This window comes from Culex pipiens, chromosome 1 (assembly GCF_016801865.2).
Source record: "Culex pipiens pallens isolate TS chromosome 1, TS_CPP_V2, whole genome shotgun sequence".
Classification (NCBI taxonomy): Eukaryota; Metazoa; Arthropoda; class Insecta; order Diptera; family Culicidae; genus Culex; species Culex pipiens.
In genome coordinates, this window is record NC_068937.1 from 63,615,659 (window position 1) to 63,622,969 (window position 7,311).

At 40.6% G+C, this 7,311-nt stretch overlaps 1 long non-coding RNA gene across 1 annotated transcript; it reads left to right on the top strand.

The window, feature by feature from the left end:
• Positions 1-265: 265 nt before the first annotated feature.
• LOC128093826 (uncharacterized) lies at positions 266-979 on the top strand. Its single transcript, XR_008212775.1, has 2 exons — positions 266-393; positions 451-979. It is a non-coding gene; the product is annotated as an uncharacterized LOC128093826 (long non-coding RNA).
• The last annotated feature ends 6,332 nt before the right edge of the window (positions 980-7,311 follow it).

Consider the following 7,311-nt stretch of genomic DNA (forward strand, 5'->3'; position numbering starts at 1 on the left):
GGTCGAAATCGGCCGATTTCGTAGAGAGTTGCTCTGCTGTATGATTTCTCAAAAGCCAAAAAAACTAACCAACTTTTACAAACTGTACCGATGTTTTTATTTATGCATTCAACTCATTTTGTTGAGAACTAAAATAGCTTACTAGACCACTAAATTCACTTGAACATTCAGCATCAACCGTAACATTCCCGTTATTTTCTGATGGAGCTGTAGGAGATTCCACTGGTTGATCTTCAGCATTTACAGGTTCAAAAGTGAATGATTGGCGTGACGATGATTCGTGGAGTCCACTTGAAGATGATAATGAACCCGTATTGATATTGGCAGCTGGTTGCGCCCTTTGTGGAAAATTTGATGATGGAGCGTATGCACCTATGGATTATACAAAAAGTCGTATGCATCAGTGTGGTTAATTCTAGATTACACTCTCAAAAGGTCCTATCGTCATAGGAAACCCAAGGATGTCGGATGAGGATGACCCGGATGACACACTAAATTACACAACTTGCGCGTAGGGAATGGGTAAGAAGGACAGAATGAGAGCCACACTGAAAGCCCAACCATAGCAATTGTATATTGTAGAGGTAAATTAAGAATATGCACCGACGTATTGACAATGAACTGTGTCCTACAAGCACTGTCTACGCCCCACGGTGTCAAATCAGAATTTCGCGAAGCGAAAGTGCAACAAAATTGTGTAATCGTTCAAACATTTATATCTTCAAACAAAATCAAGCAATCTTTATGTTTTACCTACCAAACGAAAGGCACCGATCCACGTAGCCCAGTGGTAACGCTTCCGCCTCGTAAGTGGTAGATCGGGGTTCAAATCCCGGTTCGGACCAACACAACTGGAGATCTATTCCCTGCTGGATTTCGATTTCGATAGAGTTTTATGCTCCAGACCCCAAGTTGTCGGATGATACGAATAAATAAACAACAATAAACAACTACACATTAGGGAAGGCGACCTATAGAATGTTAAAATTAACCTTAACATGTTAACATTAAGTTAATAAATAGCCACTGAATCCAGGGGCAGGACACACCTAATCGATTATTTTTTCGCTAATTAATTAGCGCTGATTTGTTGTTGATTAGCTAATTGATTATTTGACAGAGTATCCACACCTCGTACCAAATGATCTTAACGTGTGAACAAACTCCGTTCGGCCCTCTGTCATGATGGCCATGTTTATGAAACCTAAATGTTCGGAGCGAACATGAAGACAACCAAGAAGATGAAGAACGCATTTGCTGTCAAAATTTGAAAATAAACAAACCGCGTGGTAAAAAAGGCATAATTTCATAATTTTTAAATGATTTCCATAAAAAAATAACGACACGGGACGGATTTCCAAACACAAGTTCCCGAAGGACCCTATCCGCCAGAGACTATGGATAAATGCCCCGCGAAGTGGCGATGAAGACGGCTTGGCAAGTTCAAAGTTCAGATTTGTTCGGACCACTTCACGATGAACTTTTTGTGAGTCCACAAAAGGTCGGATTCTACACAAGCACGCGATTCTTTAGATTCCCTGTGCGAGTCGACAGCGGGAGTAGGCCAGTCCTCGGAGAAGGTTATCGAAGGATGCTCGGAAAGACCAGCTCCGCCACAATCGCCGGAATCACGGATGTTTCTGCACATAATCGGTTACTCCCTGCCGGAGATTGCAGCGAGTTGTTCGGAAGGATCAACAGCGGGACTTGGCCAGTCCCCGGTCCAGTACTACCCGGCAAATCTTCCCGGTCAATCGGAAGCAACAGTTCTCATCTTTTTTCGTAACAGATTTGCACACACAAAAAGTGATGTTTCTTGAAGCTTTGGTGTAAACAAACAGACAACACCAATACTGCTACATTCACAGAGCCCACGCAGTAGTATTAGTGAAGAGCCCACGATAAACAACTTGGGCGCTTCACTAATACTACTACGTGGGCTCTTCGAGGTTTTGGTGACTGTCAAACGTTCTAGCCATTTACAGTGGTGCCAGACGGTTGGTTCTGTCAGTTCAATGTTTTTATTTTTTTTCTCGATGACCGCTGGCAAAATTTGTGTGCATTAACTGGTCAATCTGGCCAAGAACTCGTGTCCAGTCTACATACTGTCGTGAAGGGACCCTCTGGATATCGAAAAGTCGGATGTTGAGAGGAACAGATGAAATTTAATAAATAGAACAGTAAGGTTATGTTTTCAATTCCAGATTCCTCCCGGCTGCATCCGGGTAACGATCGGCACAACTCGTTCGAGCCAGCTGCTTCGGCCAGATCGTCGTCACCAGTAGAAACAGCGACAAAAGTGCTCCCCAAATATGCGGCAAACTCGACACCACGATGACTTCGAACCAAGCTTGGAACTACTGCTGAATGTTTGTTCAATTCAACGAAAAGCAAGCCACTGTCCGCAACATCCAAGGGCGCTCTCCTAACGTCTCACCGTCCCACCACTTCATCCGTAAACCTGAGTGATTAAGATTTCGCCCCAAAAGTTGAAGGAATTGATCCGGTTCAGGATGGTCAAGGACACGGGCAAGGGCAAAGTACTGATCGCAAGCGGTATGGAAAAGTTTCGACAGGAGCCCAGTTTCTACAACAACAGCAATCAACCTCAGCCAAAATCGGACAAGCCAATCTAGCGGGTAGATTCGATCGACGGGGAAACCACGTTGCCCACTTCGACTCACCTCCGCCAGCTGACGTACCAGCCTAGGTTGTGGTGGTCCGTTAGGGATGTGTCATCAGCCGAACCGGAACAATCCTCGGAAGTTGCGAAGAAGGAACTACATAGTAGCTCGCCCTATGTCGAACCGGTTCCTATCGCCTAGCCAGTGAATCCTTATCGACGCAATCGGACATCCCATCCGTGGCAGCAAGTGAGTCAGAAAAGGACATTGTCCAGCTGTCAGCCGGCCAATGGTGCTCAACATTCCAGGTGTCGAGAGTGAACATGCGGTGGTTGACGTGGAATGTGCCTGTCGAAGTGGTTTAACGAAATATTGATCTAGGGGACCCAGTTCGACCTGTTCGTCGCACTGATTTCTTATAAGAATTTATTTTCACTTGTTTTTTTTTTTAAATTTTTCACAATAGTACTGTAAAACTTTATGTGATGAATTTTAATAAAAACCGTTCTTTTGGTTGTGTTTTACTTAGGTGGGGTAGGGGTGGGGGCTGAATGCTTCCGTTGCGTTGATGATGACATTTTCGATAGGCTTAGCCGTTAGACAAAACGGAATCCGGTTGGCCACAACACCGCGGAACGGCAATATGACCACAGAAAGTGAAGCCGAAGCATTCGGAGTTTCAAGTTTGGGATACGCGGATGAGCTTACGTTCTACATGGTCAGCTTGGACAAGTTGATGGATTTGGTTTCTAATTGGCTGTATTATCCATGAGCACCTGGAGCTCAAACTTTTCTTTTGCATTTTCATCAAATTGTTGAGAGATGTGGTGCTGGGCGGGGGAACAGTCGTGAAGAGGACGGAGCACCGATTGGCTCGAACGTGAAGGTGCTCACAAACGAGGTGAAAGATTACTAAAGGACCTGCACCGTCATCTGCTGCAAATAATCTGTCTCCTTGTAACGACGCCGTCGAGGATCGCGTCGGCTACGCCCCCGAGAGGATCTTCATTGGGACGTGTCCTCCGACATAAACTGCTACTCAGAATGCTCAGGAAAACACCTGTTGGCGTAGGCTCCTTTGTTCCCGGCGACGGAATCTATTTTTCAAAATTTCCACGCCGCAACTTTACCGCCGGATCGGTCCGATTCCGCATAATCTGCTGCCCTGTAAATTCGTCAGTCGTTTGCACACCTACTCGATAACACCATCGTACTCCAATTGGCAATTCGTGGGCAATAGGTTCCAGAACCAGGTTGGCCACTTTGGTTGCCTTACATTTGTCAAACGGCCACAAGCACGAGGAATTTTGCTATGTTGTGATATTTTGATGTTTGTTCGTCAGCCCAAGATAAAAGTGAAAAGGCAGGAATACACGAATCGATTAGCGATAATTCTAATCAACTAACTGTAGAATCCAAGATATGACGCGACCCGTGTCGAGCGATGCATGGCTGGGGGGTTCAACAAATTCCTAGTCGCTAACGGAGCGTGTGGGGCACAGGGGCGCACCCCACACGTAATTCACCCTTACTGCGTGACGGCAGGGCACTGGCGCAGCGGACCGTATTTCCCTAGCGACTCGTGGGATTCAAATGAAGACAAGTGAAACAAACCAACAAATGAGTCCCGAGGGTGACGAGCGGGAATTCCCGGGACATTGGCCATTTTTAAGCCTCTCGATTCCCGAGAAATTTGGTTGAGACTTCCGGGAATTTTGATACTTATAAATATTGAATCAAAATATTAATAGTCCAATTAGCGACAAACGAAGAGTTAAATTCGATACATAAAAGACAAACATACAGCCATTTTTAAGTTCAATTGTATCAATGCTATTTTGATTTGTAAGCACATAAGCACAGGTTCCAGAAGAGCAATTCTCTACAAAACCGGCCGATTTCGACCATATTTATTTTTTGTATTTTTTGATTTGGCTCAAACTTTGTGGGGGCCTTCCCTATGACCAAAGAAGCCATTTTGCATCATTAGTTTGTCCATATAAATTTCCATACAAATTTGGCAGCTGTTCATACAAAAATGGTACGTAAATATTCGAAAATCTGTAACTTTTGAAGGAATTTTTTGATCAATTTGGTGTCTTCGGCAAAGTTGTAGGTATTGTTAAGGACTATTTAGAAAAAAATAGGTACACGGAAAAAAATTTCCCGATTTTTTTATTAACTTTTTTTTCACAAAAACTCAAATTCCCAAAATACGTATTTTTTGATTTTCGAGATTTTTTGATATGTTTTAGGGGACAAAAATCCGCAACTTTTGAGCTATAGAGAAACATGGTCAAAAAATCTGCCGCCGAGTTATGATTTTTTGAAAAACTGGTGATTTTTGGAAAAAATCGAAATTTCATACATAAAATTTTTTTGATTTAATTTTTTTTATGCAAAATTGAATTTGCAATCGAAAGTTACTTTACAGATTTTTTGATAAAGGGCCCCGTTTTCAAGATATAGCCACCGAAAGTTTGATTTCAGCGAAATATTTGCAGTTTTTCGATTTTTAAAAATAGTGACCATGAGTGACCATTTCTAAAAAAAATTTTTTTGAAAAGTTCAGAAAATTTGCTATAAAATTGTCTAAGAGACATTGAAGATTGGACCTCTGGTTGTTGAGATACAGCGGCTTAAAGAAAAAGAAACACGAAAATTGAAGTTTTCTAAGTCTCACCCAAACAGCCCACGATTTTCTAATGACGATATCTCAGCAATTAATGGTCCGATTTTCAATGTTAATACATGAAACATTCGTGAAATTTTCCGATCTTTTCGAAAAAAATATTTAAAAAAAATTAAATCAATACTAGCATTTTTAATGGGGATAATATTCAATGTTTGGCCATTTTAAAATGTTAGTCTTGATTTAATCTTTTTCAAAATATTTTTTTCGAAAAGATCGGAAAATTTCACGAATGTTTCATGTATTAACATTGAAAATCGGACCATTAATTGCTGAGATATCGTCATTAGAAAATGGCGGGCTGTTTGGGTGAGACTTAGAAAACTTCAATTTTCGTGTTTCTTTTTCTTTAAGCCGCTGTATCTTTACAACCAGAGGTCCAATCTTCAATGTCTCTTGGACAATTTTATAGCAAATTTTCTGAACTTTTCAAAAAAATATTTTTAGAAATGGTCACTCATGGTCATTATTTTTAAAAATCGAAAAGCTGCAAATATTTCGCTGAAATCAAACTTTCGGTGGCTATATCTTGAAAACGGGGCCCTTTATCAAAAAATCTGTAAAGTAATTTTCGATTGCAAATTCAATTTTGCATAAAAAAATGAGGTCAAAAAAATTTTATGTATGAAATTTCGATTTTTTCCAAAAATCACCAGTTTTTCAAAAAATCATAACTCGGCGGCAGATTTTTTGACCATGTTTCTCTATAGCTCAAAAGTTGCGGATTTTGTCCCCTAAAACATATCAAAAAATCTCGAAAATCGAAAAATACGTATTTTGGGAATTTGAGTTTTTGTGAAAAAAAAGTTAGTAAAAAAATCGGGAAATTTTTTTTTCCGTGTACCTATTTTTTTCTAAATAGTCCTTAACAATACCTACAACTTTGCCGAAGACACCAAATTGATCAAAAAATTCCTTCAAAAGTTACAGATTTTCGAATATATACGTACCATTTTTGTATGAACAGCTGCCAAATTTGTATGGAAATTTATATGGACAAACTAATGATGCAAAATGGCCTCTTTGGTCATAGGGAAGGCCCCCACAAAGTTTGAGATAAATCAAAAAATACAAATAAAATCCATTTCCGGTTTTGGTAGAGAATTGCTCAGAAGTTACATCCACGAGCCGTGGAAGATGAGTGGGTGCTATCTTTCCTCGCTTCGCAACTTCTCAAAGGCCCCTATCATGCTGATCAATACCGGCGCCGGCCACGACCAGTGGTAGGGTCACGGGGAAGTGGATGGGAATGATAGTCCGATACTTGAGTGATAGAGACCGCCCAATCGACTGCTTCTCCGACAAAGTATCACATGAGTTTTGAGCGGGTTAGTAGATGGGTATGAGGTCAGGATTCACGAGTGGCAGTGATGTGACCATGATAATTTTGTTTATCGGTTGATTTTTTTAAATCTTAGGCAGCCGGCTGCGGAAAGATAAATAATTGATTATTTAAAAAGTTTTTGAATCGAACGCGTGCCAACCGAGCAGTAGTGCTATGGGCTGGACTTATCACTATATTTTATTGTTTGTACAATTTAGATAACGCGAGCAAATTTCAAAAATAGTAAATGGGTCATTCCATCTTGAAGGCTGATACGCAGATGGGAAGGAACGCAAAACTCCATACAAAAAAACGCCCAAGAAACGGTCAAGATTTTTCTTAAGCAGTACGCAGCTGAAAAGTAACAGAAACGGAAAGATTGCGTTTGACGTTTCTTCGCGCGGTGCTTGTTTGTAATATGTTTTGATGAAAAAATCAAAGAATTGTAATTTTTCTTTTTGAATGCAGCTGATAATTACAAACGTTTTAATAATTTTGTATTGGATATAATAATATTTAAAATTCTCGACGAATCTCAAAAAGCAGAATATCGAAACTAAAAGGACAGATTAAGTTTTTTGGTCGAAATGGAGTAAAAAAAGAAGTTGTCTTTATAGATGTCGGCCATCGTGTCACCAACAATTTATTGCTAGTACCAACCAGCTACCTCT